A 14,632-nucleotide genomic window follows, 5' to 3' on the forward strand; every position below is an offset into this window, starting at 1 on the left:
ACTGGGCTTTAAGAATTCGTTTTTCATTGATTCTCTCGGGAACAGAAAGGGTCATGAGGGGGTCATGGAAGGGCTAGAAGAGTGCTAAGTGCAGCACAAACTCCTTCACATGCCCCCTTTTTAGAGAATTCAATGGCATAATCTGTTCAAACAAGAAAAATGAGAATTTATGGGAAAATCCATCCTGCCAAGAACCACGTTTCAAAGAGGGTTGTGGCCAAGATACAATATTTCGTCTAGACATTTCTCTCTGGCACAGTTTATTTAATTTTTTTATTTTGTTAAAGGTCTATATTCAGTAGAATATAGTGCTTCCTTCTGCCCCAAATTCTGTTGCCACAGAGATGTACAAACTGAAACTAAATACTGAGCTATGGACACTTACAAAAACAATAGCATCAATGTCACAATTCTATGCCATTACGTCCCAGAGTCAGTGTGTTCAAGGAAACTTCAAACATTTGCTATAGAGTCATCTTATGTTGGGAATCAATATGGCATGTTGCCTTTGAGCCAAATATGAAGCTATTGATTCACACAAAAGGTTTGCCACTGGGATCTATAACATGAAAATGTCCTCTCTCCCTTTCATTAACTCATGTGTGTGCATGCTTGCATAGAGTGTTAAAGCCTTCAAAGTTACTAGCAGCATTTATTTTGATGCTAACTTACAGGCAGATAGTATCCCTGTTCAAGGTATCCATTGAACTTCATGAATGGCATAGATTCTAATTTTTGCATGGTCACTATCAGTCTAACCTACCTCTCTTGGTTGTTGTGAAGAACTTGACATGTACACAGCATTAAATTCACTGAAGTAAGTGCAACATAAACATTTATGAGTTATTCTATGAATTACTTAATGTAATTTGACAACTGAATAGTATTTTTTGCAACATGAATGGCTATAGCTGCAATGGTTGTAAAATCAGAAAAACAAAACAAGTGATTTTTGCAAATTAGATTTAGTTTAAAAATAAAATAACAAGACGTCCTTCCAGCATCTTAGAATACATTGTTTTTGGAAGGCTTTAGCAAAAAGATCAGAGGCTTTTGAGCTATGTCTAATCTGACTTCTGACAAGTTCATGCAGGCTGCTCCCATACATAACTTAGAAATAAGTTCCAGTAAGTTCAGTGGGACTAACTCCTTCATAAAAGTCACAGTAGTTCGTTTCGTTTTGAGTGTTAGCTGCGATAACCTTTTGCCTATCACTCACAACCACACCAAGGGATGGTGAACTCATACATTCCAGGCCTCCTTAAAAGTCAATAAACTTAGTTCTCACCCATGCATGCCCTCTTACAATACTTTGTATCCCAGATACAAAGCTCTCAAACACTTGACTGATTAAAATAGCCCTGCCTAATGATGCAAAAGAACAACAACTTTTGGATCATTTAAGGGAGTTTGCAATGTGTGCTTAGAAGAGTTTGTTCCGAAAGTGATGCACCAAATAATTTTTGGGCCAAATCATTCTGAAATGGGCCAAGAAATTTCACCTCAATGGAAGGCATTTGTTTTAGGATCATGACATAGTTTTTCCCCATAGTGGGATCAGGTAGCATTTTATTATTTGTAGCCTGCTAGCTTCACCAAATGGTTCCAGGGTATTGTGGAAAGAGCTATGGGTTCAAGATTCTATGCCATCTGGATATCCTGCTATATAATAATAAATAATAATAATAATAATAATAATAATAATTTATTATTTGTACCCCGCCCATCTGGCTGCGTTTCCCCAGCCACTCTGGGCGGCTTCCATAGAAACCAAAAATACACTAAAATATCACACGTTAAAAACTTCCCTGAACAGGGCTGCCTTAAGATGTATTCTGAATGTCAGGTAGTTGTTTATCGCTTTGACATCTGATGGGAGGGCGTTTCACAGGGTGGGCACCACTACATGAAGGGAAAGGATAGTAGAAGTCTCGTCAGTTACAACTGAGAGCAAAGCCAGAGAATACCATTTGGGAGGGAGCGAATTCAGTGCAATAGTGGCTTACTGTTGAAATTTTTATGATAGATTTAATGATTAATTAAATTTAATGATAAGTTAAAATTTTAATGAAAATTATGGAGAAAGTGGTAGAGTGTTTTTCTCATAATAGCAGAACTGGACATCCAGTGAAACTAAGGTACTTCAGACAGCACATAAACTATGGAAGTTGCTCCAACAGGAAGCTATGATGACCACCAATTTATATGATTTTTAAAGCAGATTGGAGAGATTCATAGAGGTCAAGGCTATTAATGGCTACTAGGCCTGATGGCTATGCTCTGCCTCAATGGTCACAGGTAGTAATGCTTATGAATGCCAGTTGCGGGAAACCACAGTGCAGAAGAGCACTTGTGCTCAGGTCCTGTTTACGCGTTTCCCACAGGCAACTGGTTGACAACAGAACAGGACGCTGGTCTCAATTGGCCATTGACCTGATCCTGCAGACTCATCTTTTCTTATATCTTAAAATTGGTGCTCGTGGCCAGTCACATTCTCCGTCCTAATGTCAGAGTCAACCCCAACCTCATCTTCCCATTCAGATTTGGTCTACTACACTTCATTTTTAATTATTGGGAGTGATTTTTGTGCTTAAAGTGGGTGAGAGATTTGATCAAACTACACACATATGGCTCACATAGTTTACAAAATCTTCAAAACATACTTGGCATCAAGTAGTATGGGAAACAGCCTTATTAGAAAAACTAACCAATAAATTGAAACTGACATGGGGACAAATAGAAGACGCCTTCACCCTGGTATGGTTCCCCTTTGCCACATACACAGCCCAACAAGACAACAACAAGAATCCGCCAACAACATACGAATCAATCTGGCTAACCTGATCCAAAAACACACACGCACCCCACTCTCACACAAAAGCAAATCATTACAGCCAACCAAAGACAAGAAAGACAACCAACCGTACCCTAGGCCAGTGTTTCCCAACCTTGGGCCTCCAGCTGTTTTTGGACTACAACTCCCATCATCCCTAGCTAGCAAGACCAGTGGTCAGGGATGATGGGAATTGTAGTTCAAAAACAGCTGGAGGCCCAAGGTTGGGAAACACTGCCCTAGGCCACCGCCAACCTCTCTCACCCCCAAAGAAATACAAGTGAATAGTAAGAGAACCCACACAAGTGACGCTGACACAATACCCCACACGTACATTAAGTAGAAGAATAGAAACTTTGCCAGCCGACCCCACATCACTCTTCCCCCTCCCCCTCTTCCCCTCTTTCCTTCCTAACCTAACACACTAGGTAACACTAATGTCTCACAACTAATGAAACTGATCTGTAGAAAATGAAACTTGAAAAGAGACAATGCTCATATTTTTGTAAACTAAGAAATCACACACACACACACACACACACACACATACACACACGTATACTTGGCTATCAGGTTTTGAATTGATTTCAGTACCAGTCACAACATATTCTTTCTTATTTATGGCTAAGAATCTGTCACTGCCCAGAAGCTATAGAGCCATGAGTGAAGAGTGGATCTTCCTGGCCAGTGTCTCCTTTAACAGGAGAACAAGGGGGATGAAATAAGCCAGGGTTTAAGTTTTCTGCCTGGTGCCTAAGCTTTAACCATAATTTGTTAGCTATTGTTGACATAGCTATGGTTAATGTTAACCATGACTCAGCATTGTGTGCAAACCAGTACACTGAATGCTTCTCATGACTTTCTGCAGTATATGAAGGAAGAGAAATGCAGTATGTTTGCTATCTACTATATCTGCTCTCAGGGCCCTTCCTCCTTCCAAACCTGCTGGCCCCAAGAGTCTCCTTGTCCTAGCACGAAGCATCAGTCGTTCGAACACATGTGTCCTCAAAGGCTTCCATATCTTCAAGATTTCTTTGTAACTCTAACTGCACACAGCCGCGGCCCCCATTAATCACCCTGTTCTCCATGACAATCAGTAGATTTACGGTATAGCATTTATGAAACACAGAATGCAATTAAGTGCCATCAGTCAGCTTGGCTATAGTTTCCAGATTCTCTTGAATCCATTTCAAACTTCAGGGTGGTTTGGTCAAAGTGGGGCTACACAGGAGATGAGCTTTGCAAAGGGCTTTAACTTTCAGCTATTCCAGATGAAAAGCAAAGATCGATTCAAGATAATGAGGCTCATGCTTAAGAGTCACTGTGGAGTTCCTCACATGTATCATTCTGTTTCCATGAGTATGGAGAACTGTGAAATGACACAGAGCAAGATCTCCAGCTCTGCAGCAACAGGAGTAGATTTGATGCTGCCTTTTCAGTTTGAATGAAGCAGCTATTAATACAATATTCTGTCTTGGAAGAAGGCAGATTTCTGTTAATTCAGGCCAAGAAAGTGATATTTCGCAAGTTCTGCAAAGCCACATGGCTACATAAGTAAACAATTTTGTGCACCCTCTTTTTAGAAAGACACGTCTTTTGTTATTTTGATTGCAACAGCATTTCCCTCCTTCCCTCCATGGAAATGTATGTGTTTATATATGTGTGTGCCTGTGTTAGGCAAAAGGAATAGATAACTGCTTTGTCTGACATCTGAAGCAACACAGGGATATGCAACATCTGGCTACAGAAGGAATTGATATTGGCTGAGGGACTCCTGGTAATATTGCAAGACTTCTCCCCTCCCCCTCCCCCCAACCCTTCAACTATCACCATTTTTGGAAAGGCAAGTTCAGAAAGAATACAAAAAATAATAAGGGAATTCAAAAACATGTGAGGTTTTTTCATGGGAGTACAGTGGTACCTCGGGTTACAGATGCTTCAGGTTACAGACTCCGCTAGCCCAGAAATTGTACCTCGAGTTAAGAACTTTGCTTCAGGATGAGAACAGAAATCGTGCTGCGGCAGCGGGAGGCCCCATTAGCTCAAGTGGTACCTCAGGTTAAGAACAGTTTCAGGTTAAGAACGGACATCCAGAAGAAATTAAGTTCTTAACCTGAGGTGCCACTGTATTCAACTAAGGCTTGTTTAGAGTAAACCCACTGAAATAAATGGATGGGACTAAGGTCCATTATTTTAAGCAAGTCTACTTTTTGTAAAACTTAGTTGAATTCAGTCACCTGCCTCCCACTGCAGTGTCTCTACCAAATGGTTTCTTAGTGTGATTCCTCCTCCTTTTAGAGAGCTAGGCATGTGCAGCCCCAGCTGCTGAATCAGACCAATGATTCATGCACACAGAACCTGTTTGCACATCCATGATTTTCACTAGGGACACATAGAGAGCAGAAACCTGAGGTTAGTGCTTGCCAACCTTGTTTTCTTAAAAAAACAAAACACAGAGATAAAAATCCTAACATACAAATCTCACAGCCCACTTCAAACCTGGCTTCCCTAATTATTTTACTTGGATTTCCAAAAGGATTGAAACATGACTTTTAACAAGCTTTACAACAAAAGCAAAGCACTGGTCATTTTAAAAGAAATTTCCAGATTTTCAAAAAATTAGCATGAAATTTTAAATTAGGATTCAGCTTTAATTATTAGCATTGATGCTGCATGCTTGTCATAAGCTTTTGGATTCTGGGCACATTCTAGGTCTTTTTCAACATCCAGTCTGTTGTGCTCCTTTGCTTTAATTGCCATAAGAACATAGGAACCAGCTTTGGGCGAAATCAGAATAATGATGTGCAGGCCCTGATTTCCTGTTTTGGGGGTACACAGGGAAAAACTTCAGCCAAAACATTTCAGAAGTGAATTGTTCAAAATCATCTTTGGCATGTTGATTCAAACATCAGTTTCCAAAATGCCTCTTGGAGGACTGAATGCCAGCGATTAAAAGGGTTCCTTGTAAGCTTCCATGCTAATGGACATGAGATAATTTAAACTACTGTTCATCCATGATGACATACAGATCACATACTAAGTTGTGTACAGTCTTGTCACCTTCCACACATAACATTTCACACTACTATAGTAAAATATTGTCTGTTATGTACTTATATTGTATATCTTTTTCGGAACACAAGGTCATTATACACCCCACTGGTTGAGAAACAGCCCTAGTGTCCTGAACCCCTGGCCTACCTGGTAGGAAAAATAGTCCAGGGTCAATCCAAGTAGCCAAGTCTGAAGTCCAGCAGTCAGCATACAGTCCAGAGTCGAACCCAAAGCACAGTCCCTTAGAGGCCCAGGAATATCCAAGCCAAGGTCCCTCAACATGGGCAGTTAAGCAGACACAGCACCTCTGCTCTGCTACTCTGAATGCTGATTGCAGCATTTGGGTTTGATGAGGAATGAGGCCCTCACCTGTTCCAAACCTACTTCAGCTGAGGCATCACACACCTCCTCCCAGAGCTAGCGAGCCCCACCTGGCCAGCTAGGGATCTGGGCTGTGGGCCCTTGCCTGCCTCTGCCTCCTAGTGCATTCCTCCTGCTGCTCCCTATGCCTCAGAGCCTGCCGTGTTTGGGGAGACAGGGGCCCCTCTGGCTCTGGTGGTGGGTCCTGCTTCTCTGGTTCCTGAGCACTGGCCCCCATCTCCTCACCATCCTCCATCACCCTGCAAGCACTACGTGAATCAGGACAAAAACTTTATTTCCTTACTGAAGTGAAAGTCACAAGAATCTGCGCATGAAAGAGAACACTTTCTTCTTCTTTTTGCCAGTCAGTCTGCAAAATGCATTGTTTTTGTCATATCTGACCCTTAGACATTACCAGATTCAGCACTGACATCACTGCAGTATATTTACAGATGGAGGGACAGCACATCCTTCTTTCCTGGATGCGCAGAGCCTCACTCTGCTCGGCTAGGATGAGAAAAGGGTTCTGATCTGTGGGGGATTGTCACCACGCACTCATATACCACAAGAAGCATGAGCATTTGGCTACAGTAACTTTTTGTGTGTGTGGTTTAGTCTCAGACAAAAGCTGTGCATTGACCTTCTTAATTGCTCATCCACCCCAATGAAAACACAGCTCTAACAGCTGCTTGGCTGAGGGCTGGGATTGAAGCAGGTGTGCCAATTATGGCTTAAGTGTAGCACAAATGGCAGTTGAGGTAACACAAGGGGCTGGGCAGACAAGACTGTGCGTTATCCCCTCCTCCGCTCCCCAGTTACAGACATGAGGCAGGATTGGCAGGGAAAGGCCTGGTTTGTTTCTAGATCCGTGGCATGTTAAGAATTCAAATCTGAAGGCATTTGAAAGGTCTGGGAATTGGTACAGTCGTCACATGGAAAAGCATGGAGTGAGGAACCAATTGCAGCCCAAGGGCCAGATTCAAACCTGGCCAGGCCTCTTATGGTAGGCAGGGCCAGAGGAGAAAATGGGGTGGGCCCAAGTGGGCATGACCAAAGCAAGAAGAAGTGACAAGAAGAAAGCTGCTAAGCAAGTTAGGGGTTAAAAAAATGCATCTTATGTACTTTACATAATTTAATGCATTCCATGTCTTGGGGAAATTGTATATGAAATATGTAAAATGTTTACAAATGTGTAAGGCATGTAAAATTGTAAGTCTTCCCTTGGGAACGCCACAGAAAATATCAGGGCAGATCGAAATGATTTATAAGTGATGTCAAATGATACTACATGATTAGTGAAGGGGTGATGTTTGCCAGTAACAGCCCCTTGGGTCATATTAGGTCTATGGGCTGAATTTATGTGGCCAGGTGATCAGCTTTTTCATTGGCCCAGTCACTCATTGGTCAGGAAGGAAGGCAATCTCTTTGCCTGAGCCCCCATGGCATTTCTGCTGGTTTGATAGAGAATCTGGCTCTATTTGGCTCGATTACAAGTCATGTAGGAGGTTGGCTTTGCTGCTTAAACTGCTTCCCAGTTGGATGGAAGAGATGATTGACAAACCAGCTTGCAGGCTCTCCAAGTGTCCCTATTTTCCAGGGACAGTCCCAAATTTACAGAAGCCATCCCAGTTTCTGATTTGACCTTGGAATGTCCCATTTTTTCTGTAGCACGTCCCTATTTTCACCAGAGAAATATTGGAGGCTATGGAGTTATGTGATCTCCAAGCCAAAGACGTAAGCAACTATACAACCTTTAGAAGACAGTTGAGAGCAGCCCTGTATGGGGAAGTTTTTTAAAAAAATGTTTAATGTTTCATTATGTTTTTATATATGTTGGAAGCTGCCCAGAGTGGCTGGGGCAACCTAGTGAGAGGGGCAGGGTATAAATAATAAAGTTATTATTATTATTATTATTATTATTATTATTATTATTATTATTACTACAATTGAATACCACATCCCTATTTTCATCAGAGAAATGTTGGAGGGTATGATCTTGAAGTACCTCACTCTCTATTCACAGGAGTAAGAGTTGTCCTGAGTCCTTGGGACACAAAAAACATGCCTGGAACAACAACAAAAAAAAAATGTGTACATTCCTTTTACCCCAAACACTGTGGGTGGAACAAAGCATTGAAACCCTGAAAATGTATGTGTGGAAATTACTAACTTCATATGACCATGAAAACACAAACTTAAGGTTTTAAGGCTATGATTCTGGTTCAACTGGTTTTTATTTTAAATGCCGTTCTTTGAAGCCACTAATGATCTCTTACAAGGAAGATGAAAGAAAGAGCCAGAACTAATGTCATATATAAGGCAGATGATTCCATATTAATTCATCACCCTTTCTTGAAGTGGCAAAGCGTTCTTCTGAAGAATGATATGGGTAATCCAAAATCTATGTTTCATACTGGGCTTCAGATGTAATGTCAACAGGCACCATGCCTGCTGTTAAGCCAAGAAACTTGGGGCCTTGATGGATGATTCATGTGCAAAATGTTTATAGTGGGTAGGGCTCTGAGGAGATTGCTTAAATTGATCCTGTGGCAAAATGAACAATGAAGCATATCTGTACATGCTGCAGATATTCCTAATGCCTATTCTGGATGGCACTTTATTGACAATATGGGCAGAGCTGTAGTTTCAGCAGAATGGTGCACTGTAACATTTGTTGTCCCTAGGCATGACTTTTAACACCTGGCATTCCCGACAAGTGGTAGATGCCAGAGTCATATGAAAAAATATTGGCTTATTTCCATGGAAGCACCATAAAATGCTTGTGTGCATTGATCCCAGAATTAAGATATGAGAATTCCAATATCAGAATCTGCACGCTTAAAAAATGTTCACACATCTACCATGAACTGAGAAGTGTTTCCAAGTTGATGGCCAAGAATTTGAACGCTTACTGTAATTTACCCCCACAGCATGTGATTCCTAGACCACCCTGCATATATGGTCCTTATTAGTACCAGGTTTTTCAGTGGTTGCAACCATGTCCAAATAAAACAATCTGGTATTGTGAAGATGTTTTCTATGCCAATTTCTATAGGCATTAAGTTCATTCACTTAATAGAAGTACGTAATAAGCACTCGAGGCACAAGCATTTGGACTCTGATTCCAGGGTCATCACTGCCAAAAGCTTTACTATTGTTGTTGTTGTTAAAATTTCTAGGGAAAGAAGCACATGTTAGGTCTAATTTTGTTTCCTTCACTCTGCCACTGTCTTTTCAATTAAGAGCAGAGTGACTCTTTCCATGGCCTCCTTGCAATGCATATGTCCCATTGCTGGCCCTCCTGCCATCATAGCACATCGCCAGAACTTTCTGCCGTCACACCATGGAGACTTCCAATTGCACACATCCCTCTGGTGGTAGACATCCCTCTCCATCAGGACGAGGAAGGTCTGCAGAATTCTGTGACCTTTCAGCTGCCCTCCCAGGAAATCCAGGAGATCTCCAGTGGTGGTCAGTTCAAACCTTTGTCCTTAAGCCTATGTATCTTTAACAAAAGCTATATTTTCTTGCCATCAGTCTTTACCATCTGCAACAGACTCACTATCACAATGATTACTGAGATAGTATAGTATATTATTATTAGATTATTTAAGTATATATTAATGTAAAAGCATATTTTACTCAACGTTGTTCTTCTATATTGTGCCAGTGTATATTATTATTTTATTTTATTTCATTTTTATTTCTGTGGTTGATATGACCATGATGGTCAAAATAGCAACAATAAACAAATATTTGATTACTGATATAATGTACATGAAATACTTTGAGTGCTCAAAAAGCACTCAATATGTAATACTACATATTACTACTCCTACTACTCCTATCATTTCTGTTATTAATGACAAGAAAATTGTTTGCCCAGAGTGTAACAACAGTTTATTTATAATTTATCATCATAATTGGTATTCTTAACTGCTTATATAATTATTGCAATCACAAAGAACAGCAGGGGAGATGGTATATTGCTATTATGCATCCTAAGAGTTGGAGTACATTTGACCGCACGGACAACTACCACTGAAGGAATTGTTTTCACTTTTAACCAATGAGAGAGACCGTTTACCATTCCTAAGCAAGCATATAAACTTACAGATAAAATGTTATTTTGGAGATGAAGTAGCTGTTGTGAGATGGGGGAAAGCTGAGACCCCACATACAGTACGTAAAGTTCACTTTCTCCACCGTTTTCATGAAACCAGAATCACACAGTTACGTCATTTGCACTTATGTCCCTTGGGAATCTTGGGGATTTAAGTTTAGCTTACAAGTTTAATTGGTTATGTATAACTTTCCATGTTAATCATTTCTCTCAAATGGGTCTCATTTATCACATGTTTGCACTGGCCTGATTTAAGCGGATGGGAGAGGGTAGTCTCTAAGCGCTTTTATCTCTCATGCTGCTGTGTGTCCAAATGAGATAAAGCAAAACATTTGCTAAGCTAACTTCTTTGCATCATTAAAATGGATTAGATTTGTTATATTGTCACACTGCTCCCTGTATTAGCCGAGGTAAGTATAGAATGATAGACTGCTGCGGATCAAATTCTTTTTCTTCATTTTGTTATTTCCAGACAGCAGATACAACACAGAATATAAACCATGGTGCCTACCCAGTGAATGGTTTATAATCTAATAAGGACACACTTGTATAAAAGAAGAATTCTAGTGAAGTAGGCCAATGGCATTGTGGAAAGTATCAATCCCAACTCCTTATTTGCCTCCCACTTTGATACCACCCTGTGGGATGCGGGTGGTGCTGTGGGTTAAACCACAGAGCCTAGGACTTGCCGATCAGAAGGTCGGCGGTTCAAATCCCCGCGACGGGGTGAGCTCCTGTTGCTTGGTCCCTGCTCCTGCCAACCTAGCAGTTCGAAAGCACGTCAAAGTACAAGTAGAACAATAGGTAACACTCCGGCGGGAAGGTAAACGGCATTTCTGTGCGCTGCTCTGGTTCGCCAGAAGCGGCTTAGTCATGCTGGCCACATGACCCGGAAGCTGTACGCCGGCTCCCTCGGCCAGTAAAGCAAGATGAGCGCCGCAACCCCAGAGTCGGCCATGACTGGACCTAATGGTCAGGGGTCCCTTTACCTTTACCTTTTGATACCACCCTGCTTCCTTTTCCCACACCAGGCACTGCCCAAGGTACCTACTCAATACTGGATGCAAGTTAGATGACTGGAACTCTCTCCAGAGAAGGCTGAAATCATCTTTATTGTTTACAACAGGGGTGTGGAACCTCAGGCCCCAGGGGAGAATGAGGTCCTCCAAGTTTCCCAGTCTGGCCCTTGGCACTCTCCCTAGGTGATGCTCCTCCCCAAGTCACAGCCTCTCTTCACTGGGCCCATTTCCACACACCCCACAAGTGCTTTTGCCTGTCCGTCATTTGGGATAATTCCTCTTGCATACCAGGACGCAGGATGGCAAGGGATGGGTGGGTGTAGAAACCTGACATTTGTGTAGCTGGGATGTAGTGTTCTGTATAAAGGTAAGAGCCACATCCATTGCTCCACCCACTTTTGCCTCTGGCCCTGCTCACTCCTCGTATGTGGCCCCTGGAAGGTTGCATGTCAGGCTGAAAAATGTTCCCCCATCCCTGGTTTACAGTAAATGTACTTTGAGGCAGTGATGGTGATTTTCCTGCTTGATACAGTTTGATTAATCTGAATACGATATTAAAATTAAACTACCACCTCTTCTTCTTCTTCTTCTTCTTCTTCTTCTTCTTCTTCTTCTTCTTCTTCTTCTTCTTCTGGAGTAAAGGATGCTTGAATGCTCTTCTCCTCTCACTTCCAGAGTACTGTAAAAAAGATTGGGTAGCCATTATAGCTATTACTTGAAGCCATGAAACTACAAGTAATGGTGTGAATCTTGATTTCCTATTTCAGTTGCTACTTCTCAAACTCTGCATTCTCAGAAAAATCTTCCAGAAAAACAATAATATTTTTGATGGAAAGATATATTTTGCTTTACTTTGAACCCTACTGAGCATTGTGGACTCAAAAAGCAGCCTTCATGGTTCCCAAATTCGCATTTTGCCAATAAAATAAAAATAAAAATTCCTGACTACAAGGCCTTCTTGTTGGTGGAGTGGTGTCCCACAGGAAGAGGTGAAATCACCATTGTGTGAGTCATTTTCAAAGTGGCACAAACAAAGAATGTGGAAATGTGTGTTTCAAAGACAAATCTGGTATCAACGGTGCCTTTTTGCCATTTATGATTCCATGAGCAACCTACTGTGAGATGCTTCTTGGAACTGACTGATTATAAGAACATTTTCCAGGGATTGGTTCCAGAACTCAGGACCAAAAGTCAGCATGGGTCAAATGACTTGTGGAGCAAGCTGTTGATTCAGGAGATGGAGCTGTCTGTCATGTCGTAATATTTGGTCATCTTCCTTTGAAGTATCTGCCTTTGCCTGTTGTTATGGAACACACCCAAAATAACTGTTGCATTACATACTATACCAAGTGATTAATACTTTCTTCCATTTTATAAATGTAAAGGTCTGCCTTGTTTGCATAGGCTTATTTATTGTATAAAAAGGGGTAAATTGCATTGTAAAGTAGGGGTGGCTAAACTGTTGGACACAAACTCCCTATCAGTCCAAGCCAGCATGGCCGATAGCCAGGGTTGATAGGTGTCCAAAACATCTGGAAGGCCCCAGATTGGGGATTACTGTTTTCAGACATGCGTGGTAAAATCAGGGTCTCCATGTGCTGTAAAATCTGTGGAATCCTGGTTTTGACTTAGGACACGAGAATCTCAGTTTTGCCATGCATCTGTTTTAAATAATCAGGCTTCCTAAATACCTACCCTTCTGCTCTTAAACTTGGGTATGCAGTGGGTCTTGAGCTGTTAATATAAGAGATATCAAATGAGAATTCAGCCTCTGAGCTGAATCACTCATGGTGATGTCATCTGCATAGTGATTGGCTTCAGCAGCAAGAAAGGACGAGTGACTGACAGTTTTGGTTTCTCTCAGTTTCTCATTTTTCCAGTATTTAGTCCTTCTCCGCATCTCCACATCAGTTTTCTTTTTAAAAAGAAGTCCTCAAGGAAATTCATTAACATTCTAATGAGAATTTCTGCTAACAGACACGTTTTAGTATGCAATTTTGCCTAATACACATTTTTCCTGGATATAATGCCTTTTTGTATGTCATTTTTTCTGGTGTATGCTTTTCTATGCACACTTTGTCTAGTACTGTAAATGCATTTGGAGAAATGAACTGCAAAATTTGAGGAAGTGTGAATTTCAAAGATTTAGTTGCCTTTCAGTTTGCCTGTTGTTTTGAAAAGTGATTTTTAGGTAGGGTCACCTTAAATGGAAACTGAACTGCATCCCCCCCCCCATCCCTACCAGCAACAGGCCCAATCAGGTTAGGCGATATACCTTGACCTCTATAGCAAAGGGTTCTGGGTGAGCCTTGTTCACTGGCCATAGCAACTCAAGACACTTGGATCTTGCTTCCGGTGACCACTGCCTCTTTGCCTAAAACAGCAGTAAGTTCCTCAGGAGCCTGGCCAGGCAGAAAAGCAAAGCATGGAAATATAGGCTGTTAGACACAGCCTTCCCAATCTGTACCAGCTGCAAATCTGATCCTCAGAACAGAATTTGATGGCAGTGCAGGTAGTACGCAAGGGAGAGTGAAGAAGGGAAGGTTCTGTTGAGTGAGAGGAAGTCATTCCACTCACACAATAACTTTCTTGGATACAACCCAATGATTACATTTAAGAACACATTGTTAATCTTGTTTATTGAAATAGCCTACAAGACAATTTGGCTACTCAGTATATGTTTGTCATGTTCTTTCTATAATCAGATGTTTAAATAAATTGAAATACGGTCTCCACAATTATTAGGCACCTGGTAGATTCTGTACTCTCGTTGATGTCAAGAAATGATCAGCACATTATCATGTAGGTAATGTCTGTTTATTGATTTACATCTAGCCATGAAATGGAAAGCTTATTCTGAGTTCCAGAATGCATTGCAACAAGCCCAGATAACTAGCTGAAATAAAAATGAAGTGAGTAATAGCGGTTAAATTTACCGTTCATGCCAAGTTCATTTGCGGTTCACATATTTCAGTCACCTTAGGTGGACAGTGTCTTAACAAGCCTTTAGTACACCAAACAAAAAGAAACAATGACTCAAACGGCAGAGAATGTTACACATAGAAACACAGATAGTGTCTGAAAGAGCGACAGACATTCCATTCTGCTGGCAAGGGCCTGGGTGGAGAAAACAAGATGGATTTGGAACATTTGCATTGATTCATAGTGTGATTAAGATTTCAGGTAAGCAACCTGATCTTATGCATGTCTGTCCAGACGTAAAATCTCCACTGAAATCTCACT

The 14,632-nt window shown here is 41.2% G+C and overlaps 1 long non-coding RNA gene across 2 annotated transcripts in view; it reads right to left on the reverse strand.

Moving 5' to 3' along the window:
• The window catches only part of LOC310708211, a 189,055-nt gene that overhangs the window by 54,136 nt on the left and 120,287 nt on the right, over window positions 1-14,632 (reverse strand). The window lies entirely within an intron of this gene.

The sequence above is a fragment of the Podarcis liolepis genome (genome assembly GCF_965112155.1).
Source record: "Podarcis liolepis genome assembly, chromosome: 5".
Lineage (NCBI taxonomy): Eukaryota > Metazoa > Chordata > Lepidosauria > Squamata > Lacertidae > Podarcis > Podarcis liolepis.